The sequence below is a fragment of the Salmo salar genome, chromosome 16, assembly GCF_965601325.2.
Source record: "Salmo salar chromosome 16, fSalSal1, whole genome shotgun sequence".
In the NCBI taxonomy this organism is placed as follows: Eukaryota; Metazoa; Chordata; class Actinopteri; order Salmoniformes; family Salmonidae; genus Salmo; species Salmo salar.
In genome coordinates, this window is record NC_138306.1 from 49496274 (window position 1) to 49511264 (window position 14991).

The following is a 14991-nucleotide window of genomic DNA, read 5'->3' on the forward strand; positions in this document are numbered from 1 at the left end:
TACACACTATTTGCATCCTAAAAAGTATTTTACTCATGGAATAAATGCCCAGACCAGTGTGGAACTTGTGGCAGTTAGCCAGCCAGACAGCAATGCACAGCAATAGTCATTGTATGTTACTTCGAACCCACAAATGCAGATATTCCAGATACTCAACTAAAGAAGGCCAGTTTAATTGCTTCTTTATTCAGAACAGTTTTCAGCTGTGCTAACATAATTGCAAAATGGTTTTCTAATGATCAATTAGCCTTTTAATAATTTTCATAATTTTTTTAACTTTCGTTTATTTGGTAGATATTTTCTTATTAACCCTTTCTTGAACTCCACTGTTGGTTAAGGGCTTGTAAGTAAGCATTTCACGGTTAAGGTTGTTTTATTTTCACGTTTATTTAACTAGGTAAGTCAGTTAAGAACAAATTATTATTTACAATGACAGCCTAGGAACAGTGGGTTAACTGCCTTGTTCAGGGGCAGAACAACAGATTTGTACCTTGTCAGCTCTGGGATTCAATCTTGCAACCTTTCGGTTACTAGCCCAACGCTCTAACCACTAGGCTACCTGCCGCATTCGGAGCATGTGACAAATAAAGTTTGATTTGATGGAACCATTTACTCTTCAAACTCCTTCCCTGACTGCTCGTATGTATTGAAGATTCACGATTCTAAATATAAATTGTTCTCTGCCAATCTTTGGATTGAGTTTTCCACAACATTTGGCGCCATGGGGGAATATTTGTTTTCCAGCCGAGCCTTAATGGTTAAAGATCTCTTGTCCTCCTCATCCACCAAATTTTAGGGTTCAATTTGTCAGAACAATTTTTCTATAATACTGAATCGGTCTGGTTAACATTGATCAATGGGAGCACAGTGGTGTCTCAAATAGTGGAAATTGGTTTGCCCAAATGTAGGGATCGGTTTACCTACAATCACGTGATAGCAGGAATCAGATCTGGGAAAAATACTTTATTGTAGGAATTGGGTAGCAGGAATCAGATAGCCTGCCAGTAGGAATCGATAGGCCTACTAGATAATAGTTATACTGTATATATAAATCAGTTTGCAGACATGAGAGGGCTAATGAAGTTGGTAAAAGTAAGAGAGAAGTTGAAGGTAATTACAGAAAGTTGACTTTAATAGTTTGGTTGGTAATAGGACGGGTTGAGTAGAGAGAGGGAGGGACAGACCAGTGGTTGGGTAGAATTGTGTCGGTTGAGAAACGTAGTTGCATAAAGAGATGAAAATGTATGTGTGTATAATGGGTTATTAAAGATTTGATAAAGTAACAATAGAAAACAGAGACATTTTTTCAAAATATAAATATATACAACTTGAGCACGTAGACGTACAGTTTATTCGGAAAGTATTTTGTTATGTTACATCCTTATTCTAAAATTTATTAAATTGTTATTTTCCCTCATCAATCTACACACAATACCCCATAATGACAAAGCAAAGACAGTTTTTTAGAAACGGAAATATCACATTTACATAAGAATTCAGATCCTTTTCTCAGTACTTCCTTGAAGCACCTTTGGCAGCGATTACAGCTTAGAGTCTTCTTGGGTATGACGCTACAAGCTTGGCACAACTCTATTTGGGGAGTTTCTCCTATTCTTCTCTGCAGATCCTCTCAAGCTCTGTCAGATAGGTTGGGGAGCGTCGCTGCACAGCTATTTTCCTGATTGGTGGAGTGCTGGAGAGATGGTTGTCCTTGTGGAAGCTTCTCCAATCTCCACAGAGGAACTCTGGATCTCATTCAGAGTGACCATCGGGTTCTTGGCCACCTCCCTGACCAAGGCCCTTCTCCCCCGATTGCTCAGTTTGGCGAAAAGCCAGCTCTAGGAAGAGTCTTGGTGGTTCCAAACTTCTTCCATTTAAGAATGATGGAGGCCACTGTGTTCTTGGGGACCTTCAATTCTGTAGAAATGTTTTGGTAGCCTTCCCCAAACCTGTGCCTCGACACAATCCTTTCTCGGAGCTCTACGGACAATCCCTTCGACCTCGTGGCTTGGTTTTTTCTCTGACATGCACTGTCAACTGTGAGACCTTATATAGACAGATGTGTGCCAATGCAGTTGTAGAAACATCTCAAGGATGATCAATGGAAACAGGATGCACATAAGCTCAATTTCAAGTTTCATGGCAAAGGATCTGAATACTTATGTACGTCAGTGGTGTGGAAAGTACTCTGAGAAATGTTCAGTGGTCACCTTAAGGATCATTTGATAATAACCAGCTACAATAGGGATGCCCCTCAGGGGAAACAGCTTCTTTAATACAGCAATGCCCACGAGTACAAGTAGACCCATCTGGCCCAAACAGTATGGTAAAACTACAGGGAAAATACATTCCTGTTGGTAGATACGGGTGCTACTACATCCACTTTTGGTAAAGAAACTGGATTTGACCTACCCTTAACCATGCCCTGTTCAATAGGACCAATGAATGTTGAACATGATTTTCTATATTCACCCACTCAAACATTTAACTTGCTAAGTAGAGACTTGTTAACTAAACTTAATGCTACAATTGATTGTACCCCTGGTCATGGAGTTCTCATTGAAATCCCAAACGATAAGGTATTGAACCAATGTGTAAGTAGGAAAGTTGGGGGTCTGACACTGCCTCCCAGTCTATTCTGTCTCAGGTGCCAGAAACCTTATGGACAGAGCATTCCAATGAAAGGGGACTGATATGCAGTGCCAGCCTAGTGGTAATTAATGTTGATCCCAAGAAGAAACTCCCCAGGTTACCTCAATACCACAATGAAGACAGAGGCAACAGAAGGGACTAGAACGATTATTCAATCACTGCTGGCACAGGGTAAACTGTTTGTCACAAAAAGTGTTTGCAACACACCCATTTTTCCAAAACCTTGGAGAGATGAGTGGCTCCTGATTCAGGACCTGAGAGCTGTAAATTATGTGGTTATCCCAGTTTATCCTGTGTTTCCCAACCCAGTTACCATGCTGTCATCAGTTCACCTGGAAGCAGAATTGTTTACTGCAATAGATCTCTGTAGTGCGTTTTTTTCTGTTCCAGTGCACAGGATAGTCAGTACCGGTTTGCATTATATGGGGGACATCTTGGTGGCATCTAGGAACAGAGAAACACACATTAAGGATGTTACCACGGTATTACAAACATTAGCACACAAGGCCATAAGGCATCCAAAAATAAAATTACAGCTATGTCAATCTGGGGTTTGGTATTTGGGTCATCATCTCTCCCGTGGTCAGAGCTCCCTCACCGACGCTAGAGTTAAGTCTATTTTAGCGGATTCCTGACTATTCCATCCTTGCCCCTGATCTTGAGAGCCGTCTTAAAAAGGAAGCTCCCTCCAAAGTTTATCTCTCCACTTCTGAATTGTCTGATGTATTTTATAATTTAGGCGCATTACATATTCATCTCAAAATAATAGACATTTAATGAGTGTGAGGCAGAAAGTGAATATCCAATGGTAATTGGTAATAAATATATACAGTAACATTGTTAGGGTAGACTAAAATACAAACAATGCCTTTCAATATGTAGAAAGTAAAAAACCTTAGAATAGGGGTGAAAACAGAACATTGTTTGACAGTGATCCATGTGCATTAGCAGTAGTGATTGAGAAGGTTTTCCCATTGGGAAGAGTAAAAGGATCCTAGTTGAAGGATACAGATAGTGACGGTAACAAAGACAGCCTTCTATTAAGGCAAGTCGACCAGGTCCTGAGGCAGCAAAGCATCCCCAAACCACCACCATGCTTGATCGTTGGTATGAGATTCTTACTGTGGAATCCAGTGTTTGGTTTTCGGCAGACATAATGGGACCCATCTCGTCCAAATTCTGCTCTGTATCAGAGAATTCTACAGGAGAATGTCAGGACATCTGTCTGTGAGCTGAAGCGTAGCTGGGTCATGCAGCAAGACAATGATCCAAAACACACAATCAGGTCTACATGAAAATGGCTAAAAAGCAACACATTTTAAGGTTTGGAATGGCCTAGTCAAAACCCAGACCTAATCCCAATTGAGATGTTGTGGCAGGACTTGAAACGAGCAGTTCATGCTTGAAAACCCACAAATGACGCTGAGTTACAGCAGTTCTGCATGGACAAGTGGGCCAAAATTCCTCCACAGTGACGTGAGAGACTGATCAACAACTACAGGAAGTGTTTGGTTGCAGTCATTACAGCTAAAGGTGGCACAACCAGTTATTGAGTGTAAGGGGACAATTACTTTTTCACACAGGGGCATTGGGTGTTGTATCACTTTGTTAAGGAAATAAATTAAGTATGTCATTGTTGTATTATTTGTTCACTCAGGTTCCCTTTATCTAAGAGGTTTTGGTTGAAGATCTGATAACATTCAGTATATAAAAAAATGCAAAAGTAGAGAAAATTAGACAGGAGGCAAATACTTTTTTACGGCACTGTGTACACAACTGGAGCTGGATTGAACGTATATGTAGTACATTTTGATATCTGTTGACTGTGTGAGGGAGGCTGATGGTGAATGTCCTATTTTTCAACATTCAGTATGAAAAATGTTACAACAATAGAGAAGATTAGATATGGGGCAAATGCTTTTTCACAGCACTGTATCTCTCAGTATTGGCCACCATTAACTGGATATTTGAGTGATATAAAATGAACTATACCTTCCAGAAAGTATGAGTGGTTTAGGTTAATTTCCCATCCTTCGTGCCTGTCAAGCAGCAGAAGGGTGCATTTCCCAATGTACTGTTTGTTAGCTGATAATGTTTACTTTGCAAGCTACCGGTAGAAACTTTGTAGAGTTGGCTAAACATATAGTGGTAAGTAGTTTTTTAATATATTTTTTTATATGACCTTTATTTAACTAGGCAAGTCAGTTAAGAACAAACAAATTAAGAACAAAACCCTAACCCGGACGACCCTTGGCCAATTGTGCACCGCCCTATGGGACTTCCAATCACAGCCAGTTGTGATACAGCCTGGAATCAAACCAGGGTCTGTAGTGATGCCTCTAGCACTGAGATGCAGTGTCTTAGACCGCTGCACCACTCGCGAGCCCTACTAGTAGACCTAATGTACTTTTTTCTCCAACAAATGTAGGCCTACCTAGTGAAGTTACCGAATATACCCTTTTCAACATTGTTGAAAGAGTGTTCAATCACAATTGCTGTTGACAGACATGATTGGCTACATTGATTGATGGACCATGTCAAATTGGCTAGCTAATTAATAAAAGATCACGTCAATATGGCTAGCTAATAAACTAACTTTCAGGGGATAAACTAGACGGCTATATACAAATATTGTTTGATTTGCTTGCTATCTATAGTGGTGATGACAGTAGTCCAACCGACAACTTTACCAGGACGAGGACTTGCCAATGTCAAGCTCTTTCCAAAAGCCTAATCTCTGATGAAGCAAGCTAAATGACACATGTTGTTTGCTTAGCTAGCTAGCTAGCTACATACCAAACAGATAGTCTACCCTCACGTATCTCAAATTACATGATCAATTAATGTTTCCTGATCATGAATAGCACGCGGTTACTTGTTGTATATCTCTGATGATAGAGCTAAATGTGGAATAAACGGAAATATATAGTTCTGACTATCCTCTTCAAGAGGGGGATGATATTACAACAAAATAGTTATAACGTATTTAACAATCCCTTAAAAATGGCACTATGTCAATGGCATTTGAAATGAGACAAATATGCCCTTCCCCCTCAAAAAAGAATAAAGTAATCATGATAACTATGTAAAGGTTCTGTAATTCCTTAAACCCCCCCCCCCATTTAGTCCTGACCTTGAGGCCTCAGGAATGTTACATCTTAGCTGACACACACACGCCCGTACCCACACACACACACACAGAGCAAGTTACAAACCTTGACTTCAGTGGAGACAGCAGCCTCCTGCAGGGTAGGGTGTAGTAGTGGCCTATGCATTCCATCCATCTTGAGAGCCATTCAAACCCACACAATATACTGTCTGTCTGGTTGATGCGAGAGAAGATACAAACCACCTAAAGGAACAACAGCAACAGGCAATCCCAATGATTTAAGGAAAAGCCTAGCTAGCACACTAACACAAACTTAGAATTACATGAGTCAGAATAACAAGTCCTTCATTCAGAATTTTGAATGAGAAATGACATGAGTCAGTATAATAATCATGTACCTATATGCTATGCTATCAGATATCAGTATGCTTACCAGGTATAGGATATGCTATCAGATATTAATATGCTTTCCAGGTATAGGATATGATATCAGTATGCTTTCCAGGTATAGGATATCCTATCAGATATCAATATGCTTACCAGGTATAGGATATGCTATCAGATATCAGTATGCTTACCAGGTATAGGATATGCTATCAGATATCAGTATGCTTACCAGGTATAGGATATGCTATCAATATGCTTACCAGGTATAGGATATGATATCAATATGCTTACCAGGTATAGGATATGCTATCAGATATCAGTATGCTTACCAGGTATAGGATATGCTATCATATATCAGTATGCTTACCAGGTATAGGATATGCTATCATATCTCAGTATGCTTACCAGGTATAGGATATCCTATCAGATATCAGTATGCTTACCAGGTATAGGATATGCTATCAGATATCAGTATGCTTACCAGGTATAGGATATGCTATCAGATATCAGTATGCTTACCAGGTATAGGATATGCTATCAGATATTAATATGCTTTCCAGGTATAGGATATGCTATCAGATATCAGTATGCTTACCAGGTATAGGATATGCTATCAGATATCAGTATGCTTACCAGGTATAGGATATGCTATCAGATATCAGTATGCTTACCAGGTATAGGATATGCTATCATATATCAGTATGCTTACCAGGTATAGGATATGCTATCATATATCAATATGCTTACCAGGTATAGGATATGATATCAATATGCTTACCAGGTATAGGATATGCTATCAGATATCAGTATGCTTACCAGGTATAGGATATGCTATCATATATCAGTATGCTTACCAGGTATAGCATATGCTATCATATATCAGTATGCTTACCAGGTATAGGATATCCTATCAGATATCAATATGCTTACCAGGTATAGGATATGATATCAATATGCTTACCAGGTATAGGATATGCTATCAGATATCAATATGCTTACCAGGTACATGATATGAAATCAGATATCAATATGCTTACCAGGTATATGACTACCATCAGTACACAAACTTTTAAAACAATAACATTTAAAATTAAAACACTTCCCACAATCCTCTATATCTGGCAGAGAAGCAGGCACTCTGTTCAATTTACCCTGAAGTTTTGTTGAGTTCTCCCCTTGTTTGATGCTGACCAGCACAGAGTAGCTACTCGGCATGCACTAGAGAGTCAACAGTCTGTTCAATGTCAATGCTATGAACGTGTCTCGTTACGATTGATGACCCTCCGGTAGGAGTGCCAGTGGGTCTGTATGGGACACTGGGGTAGAGGGCCTTTAGAGGTTTCACACCTGAGTCCCCAGCTCCATCATGGCCTGGTTAAAGTCCCCTGGTCTCTCTGGGGACACCAGAGTGTTGGCGATGCTCCTAGAACACACACAGAGGAACAATGAATGCTTCAAACAATTACCAAGGGAACCATGCAGTCAGGTTAGAATAGACATCAAGTCAACAACATGAGATTGATTGTCATGAATTACGTATTGAATTGGTCAACAATGTCTTCATTGTAACAGCTTGAAATAAGATGGCGCCAGAGCAGAAGGCAGACGTTTTACGTGCCCCAACCGATTGTTTTTTTACTCATTTTGTACATAATGTTGCCGCTACCGTCTCTTATGACCGAAAATAACTTCTAGACATCAGGACTGTGATTACTCACCACGGACTGGCAGAATGCTTTTTCTTCTTTCATGACTCTGACGAGCCCGAGGCGGAGGATAGTGGCTCCCTCAGGAACAGGCCCAGACCCCCGTGATCTGCGTGAAGAGGAGGCAGAGAGAGGCCGGAGAGCGGGCTCCCTTCTGAGAATTCGGAGGCGATCGAATAAACCCCCACTTCCCTCAATTCGGATAGCAAACATGCATTCTTTGGACAATAAAATCGACGAGTTACGGGGAAGATTAAAATACCAACGGGACATTAAAAACTGTAACATCTTATGCTTCACGGAGTCGTGGCTGAACGACGACAATATCAACATACAGCTGGCTGATTATACGATGCACCGGCAGGTTAGAACAGTGGCGTCTGGTAAGACAAGGGGCGGCGGACTATGTATTTTTGTAAATAACAGCTGGTGCACTATATCTAAGGAAGTCGATTGCTCGCCTGAGGTTGAGTATATCATGATAAGCTGTAGACAACACTACCTACGGAGAGAGTGCTCATCTGTATTCTTCATAGCTGTTTACATACCACCTCAGTCAGAGGTTGGCACTAAGATAGCATTGAATGAGCTGTATTCCACACACAGAGACGCATACAAAGCTCTCCCTCGCACTCCATTTGGCAAATCTGACCATAATCCCATCCACAGTAAAGCAGGAAGCACCAGTGACCAGATCAATAAAAAAGTGGTCAGATGAAGCGGATGCTAAGCTACAGGACTGTTTTGCTAGCACAGACTGGAATATGTTCCGGGATTCTTCCGATGGCATTGAAGAGTACACCACATCAGTCACTGGCTTTAACAATAAGTACATCGATGATGTCGTCCCCACAGTGACCGGACGTACATACCCCAACCAGAAGCCATGTATTACAGGCAGCATCCACACTGAGCTAAAGGCTTGAGCTGCCGCTTTCAAGGAGTGGGACTCTAACCCGGAAGTTTATAAAAAATCCCGTTATGCCCTCTGACGAACCCTCAAACAGGCAGATCGTCAATACAGGACTAAGATTGAGTCGTACTACACCGGCTGTGATGCTCGTCGGATGTGGCAGGGCTTGCAAACCTTTACAGACTACAAGGGGAAGCACAGCCGAGAGCTGCCCAGTGACACGAGCCTACCAGATGAACTAAACTACTTCTATGCTCGCTTCGAGGCAAATAACACTGAAACATGCATGAGAGCACCAGCAACCAGAAGACTGTGTGATCATGCTCTCCGCAGCCGATGTGAGTAAGACCTTTAGACAGGTCAACATTCACAAGGCCGCAGGGCCAGACGGATTACCAGGACGTGTACTGCGAGCATGCGCTGACCAACTAGCAAGTGTCTTCACTGACATTTTCAACCTCTCCCTCTCCGAGTCTGTAATACCAACATGTTTTAAGCAGGTGGCTGAGCCCGCACCCCTGAGGGGCCCCTGTGTTGAGGATCACTGGGCAGCTCTCGGTTGTGCTTCCCTTTGTAGTCTGTAATGGTTTGCAAGCCCTGCCACATCCAACGAGCGTCACAGATGGTGTAGTACGACTCGATCTTAGTAGTGCCTGTGCCCAAGAACACTAAGGTAACCTGCCTAAATGACTACTGACCCGTAGCACTCATGTATGTAGCCATGAAGTGCTTTGAAAGACTGGTCATGACTCACATCAACACCATCATCCCAGAAACCCTAGACCCACTCCAATTTGCATACCGTCACAACAGATCCACAGACAATGCAACCTCTATTGCACTCCAAACTGCCCTTTCCCACCGGGACAAATGGAACACCTATGTGAGAATGCCATTCATTGACTACAGCTCAGCGTTCAACACCATAGTGCCCTCAAAGCTAATCAACAAGCTAAGGACCCTGGGACTAAACACCTTCTTCTGCAACTGGATCCTGGACCTCCTGACTGGCCGCCCCCAGGTGGCAAGGGTAGGTAACAACACATCCGCCACGCTGATCCTCAACACAGGGGCCACTCAGGGGTGCATGCTCAGCCACCTCCTGTACTCCCTATTCACCCATGACTGCACGGCCAGGCATGACTCCAACACCATCATTAAATTTGCGCGATGACACAACAGTGGTAGGCCTGATCACCGACAACAACAAGACAGCCTATAGGGAGGAGAGACCTGGCCGTGTGGTGCCAGGATAACAACCTCTCCCTCAACGTGATCAAGACAAAGGAGATGATTGTGGACTACAGGAAAAAGAGGACCGAGCACTGCCCCATTCTCATCGACAGGGCTGCAGTGGAGCAGGTTGAGAGTTTCAAGTTCCTTGGTGTCCACATCACCAACACACTAACATGGTCCAAGCACACCAAGACAGTCGTGAAGTGGGCACAACTAAAATTATTCCCCCTCAGGAGACTGAAAAGATTTGGCATGGGTCCTCAGATCCTCAAAAGGTTCTACAGCTGCACCATCGAGTGCATCCTGACCGGTTGCATCACTGCCTGGTATGGCAACTGCTCGGCCTCCAACCACAAGGCACTACAGAGGGTAGTGTGAACGGCCCAGTACATCCCTGGGGCCAAGCTTCCTGCCATCCAGGACCTCTATACCAGGTGGTGTCAGAGGAATGCCCTAAAAATTGTCAAAGACTCCAGCCACCCTAGTCATATACTATTCTCTTTGCTACCGCACGGCAAGAGGTACTGGAGCGCCAAGTCTAGGTCCAAGAGGCTTCTATACAGCTTCTACCCCCAAACCATAAGACTCCTGAACATCTAGTCAAATGGCTACCCAGACTACTTGCATTGCCCCCCCCCCCTCCCCTCTCCACACCACTGCCACTCTCTGTTGTCATCTATGCATAGTCACTTTAATAACTCTACCTACACCTACATACTGATAGAGGTCAAGTTTCAAGTTTTTCAAGTTTTCAAGTTTTTCAAGTTTTCATAACAATCGGTAATCGGCCTTTTTGGGCGCCGATTATGACCGATTACATTGCAATCCATGAGGAAACTCCATGGCAGGCTGACCACCTGTTACGCGAGTGCAGCATCAAAAGGACCTGTAGCTGCAAGGAGCAAAGGTAAGTTGCTAGCTAGCATTAAACTTATGTTATAAAAAACAATCAATCTTCACATAATCACTAGTTAACTACACATGGTTGATGATATTACTAGGTTAACTAGCTTGTCCTGCGTTGCATATAATCAATGCGGTGCCTGTTAATTTATCATCGAATCACAGCCTAATTCAACTTCGCCAAACAGGTGATGATTTTTAAAAAGCGCATTTGCGAAAACAGCACATTTCTTGCACAAATGTACCTAACCATAAACAACAATTCCTTTCTTAAAATCAATACACAGAAGTATATATTTTTAAACCTGCATATTTAGTTAAAATAAATGCATGTTAGCAGGCAATATTAACTAGGGAAATTGTGTCACTTCTCTTGCGTTCAGTGCAAGCAGAGTCAGAGTATATGCAGTTTGGGCTGCCTGGCTCGTTGCGAACTGTGTTTCTTTCTAACAAAGACCGTAATTAATTTGATAGAATTTTACATAATTATGACATAACATGAAGGTTGTGCAATGTAACAGCAATATTTAGACTTGGTTGCCACCCGTTCGACAAAATACAGAATGGTTCCGTATTTCACTGAAAGAATAAACGTTTTGTTTTCAAAATTATAGTGTCACGCCCTGATCTGTTTCACCTGTCCTTGTGATTGTCTCCCCCCCAGGTGTCACTTATTTTCCCCAGTGTATTTATCACTGTGTTTCCTGTCTCTCTGTGCCAGTTCGTCTTGTTTGTTTAGTCAAGTCAACCAGCGTGTGTTTTCTTTTCGATAGTCCTCCTGGTTCTGACCCCTGCCTGACTCTGGACTACTTTCCTGCCTGCCTGATCATCCGGCCTGACCTGACCTTGATTCTGCCTGCCTGCCGGTACCTATTGGACTCTGATCTGGTTGTGACCTTTTCGCCTGTCCACGACCATTCTCTTGCCTACCTCTTTGGATTAATAAATATTTTAAGACTCCAACCATCTGCCTCCTGTGTCTGCATCTAGGTCTCACCTTGTGCCTTGATAGATAGTTTCCGGATTTGACCATATTAATGACCAAAGGCCCGTATTTCTGTGTGTTTATTATAATTAAGTCTATGATTTGATACTGATAGAGCAGTCTGACTGAGCGGTGGTAGGCAGCAGCAGGCTCGTAAGCATTCATTCAAACAGCACTTTACTGCGTTTGCGAGCAGCTGTTAGCAATGCTTGAAGCACAGCGCTGTTTATGACTTCAAGCCTATCAACTCCCGAGATTAGGCTGGCAATACTATAGTGCCTATAAGAACATCCAATAGTCAAAGGTATATGAAATTCAAATGGTATAGAGAGAAATAGTCGACGTGTCATAATTCCTATAATAACTACAACCTAAAACTTCTTATCTGGGAATATTGAAGAACTGGGAATATTGAACCACCAGCTTTCATATGTTCTCATGTTCTGAGCCATGAATTTAAACGTTAGCTTTTTTACATGGCACATATTGCACTTTTACTTTCTTCTCCAACACTGTGTTTTTGCATTATTTAAACCAAATTGAACATGTTTCATTATTTATTTGAGACTAAATAGATTGTATTTATGTATTATATTAAGTTAAAATAAAAGGGTTCATTGTTCATTCAGTATTGTTGTAATTGTCATTATTACAAATATATATATAAAAATCGGCCGATTAATCGGTATCTGCTTTTTTTGGTCCTCCAATAATTGGTGTCGGTATCAGCGTTAAATATCCCCTGAAGAGTCACCATTAGAAGAAAAAAACTCTGAGGATCTCAACCTCACCTTGTACTGTCTGCCCCTATAGCCTGCACACGACACAGGACCCGGATCACATTCCCAACAGCTCCCGTCACCGGGGCAACAGAGGTCACAGGTCATGTCAGTGAACAATGACTTCAAAGAGGTGATGGGTAAAAATATTTGAAAACATATGTAGGTAGATCTGGAGTTAAGACAGTCAAAAGGGTGAGAGCAAAGGTGTGTGTGAGCGTGCCTGTGTGTGTGTGCCCGCAGAGAGGGAGCTCTGACCTGCCCCAGTGTGATGGACCAGCGGTGTAGCGGCCCACTCCAGGCAGCTGTTTCAGCAAAGCCTCAACCGTCCTGGGCATCTCTCCTCCCAGCTCTGATAATACCTGTACTACACATCACAGTCAGACAGGACAACAAAAACAACACACACTCAGAACTCACTACAGACAGAAAACACACGCTCAAAAGTTTATAACAACACAGTACATGTCACAACCACATCTCCAACTAAACAGACAGGCAAAGACCTAAGATAAGATCCTATTTTTGACAGAGACAGAGGCACAAAGGCAGTTGACAAAATTAACCAAAGAGTGCTCTCCACTTGTCATATTATACAAGTGACACGTTTGTGTTGTGGTAAGCCTTTCTTTTGCAAGAACATACAGTAAATACTATCTGCTATATATATGCAGATCTTCCCCGGGAGTAGTAACCAAGCCCCGCCCACATCTGATTGACTTGTGCAGATGAAAAGCATGACAAGATGGTCAGAATGCACAAACATTTGCGTTTCACACACCCTTATTTACATTAATTTTAATCACCTCCAGTGTAGCTGCTACAAGATCCTGTACTGTTGGCCACCGTTGGAAAAGAACCAGGCTAAAACACAACAAGAAGAGATCAATCCAAAATGCATTATTTACGTGTTTACTAAGTCTGCTCAAATGTACATTTTTGTCAGATAGCAGACACTTTTATCCAGTGACTTAAAGGAGCAATAAGGGTTAAGTGCCTTGCTCAAGGGCACATCGGCAGATTTTTTACCAAGTCGACTCAGGGATTCGAGCCAACAACCTGTCGGTTACTGGCCCAATGGTCTTAACCGCAACGCTACCTGCCACCACAAATCAAGTTCAGACTTCATACTAGACAGACAGACTGGCTTACCTTCATCTACTAACAGTGTTGTAAAGTACTTAAGTAAAAATACTTTAAAGTACGACTTAAGTCGTTTTTTGGTGTATCTGTACTTTCCTTCACTATTTATATTTTTGACAACTTTTACTTTTGCTCCACTACATTCCTAAATAAAATAATGGACTTTTTACTCCACACATTTTACATGACACCCAAAAGTACTCATTACATTTTGAATGCTTAGCAGGACAGGAACAGGGTCCAATTCACACACTTATCAAGAGGACATCCCTGGTTATCCCTACTCTATCTGATGTGGCAGACTCACTAAACGCAAATGCTTCATTTGTAAATGATGTCTGAGTATTTGAGTGTGCCCCTGTCTATCTGTACATTTTAAAAACTTTTTAAAAACATTAATTTTAGCAATTACATTTACTTTTGATACTTATATATATTTAAAACCCCTTTTAGACTTTTACTAAAGTAGTATTTTACTCGGTGACTTTCACTTGAGTCATTTTCAATTAAGGCATCTTTACTTTTACTCAAGTATGACCATTAGGTAGTAATCGATCACAGTGGCAACCTGTGTCTGCTGTAACATGATTTCGGAGACCCAAACTTGAGACGAAACGAGGCAGATAAATGACAAAAAGGCCCACTAGATAGATCATGAAAAGCCAACTGACATTTACTCCTGAGGTGCTGACCTGTTGCGCCCTCGACAACCACTGTGATTATTATTATTTGACCGTGCTAGTAATCTATGAACATTTGAACATCTTGGCCATGTTCTGTTGTAATCTCCACCCGGCACAGCCAGAAGAGGACTGGCCACTCCTTATATCCTGGTTCCTCTCTAGGTTTCTTCCTAGGTTCTGGCCTTTCTAGGGAGTTTTTACTAGCCACCGTGCTTCTACACCTGCATTGCTTGCTGTTTGGGGTTTTAGGCTGGGTTTCTGTACAGCACTTTGTGACATCAGCTGATGTAAGAAGGGCTTCATAAATACATTTGATTGATTGATCATGCCTTGAAACTGTAATGAGAGCATTATGTCATTCTCTTTACCATGGCTCTCCAGGGTAGCTCTCTATTCCCCTAGTCATACCAGTCCAGGAGATGTGTCCTGGATAGTGTGATGTCAGTAGGATCATGGAACTAATGACATGTAGACACTGCAGTCTCCATGGGCTCT

The 14991-nt window shown here is 42.0% G+C and overlaps 1 long non-coding RNA gene across 1 annotated transcript; it reads right to left on the reverse strand.

The window, feature by feature from the left end:
* Positions 1-948: 948 nt before the first annotated feature.
* LOC123727844 (uncharacterized) lies at positions 949-14991 on the reverse strand. Its single transcript, XR_006759776.2, has 6 exons — positions 14865-14991; positions 13477-13534; positions 7867-13037; positions 7300-7571; positions 5868-6004; positions 949-3096 (listed from the first exon to the last, which is right to left on the reverse strand). It is a non-coding gene; the product is annotated as an uncharacterized LOC123727844 (long non-coding RNA).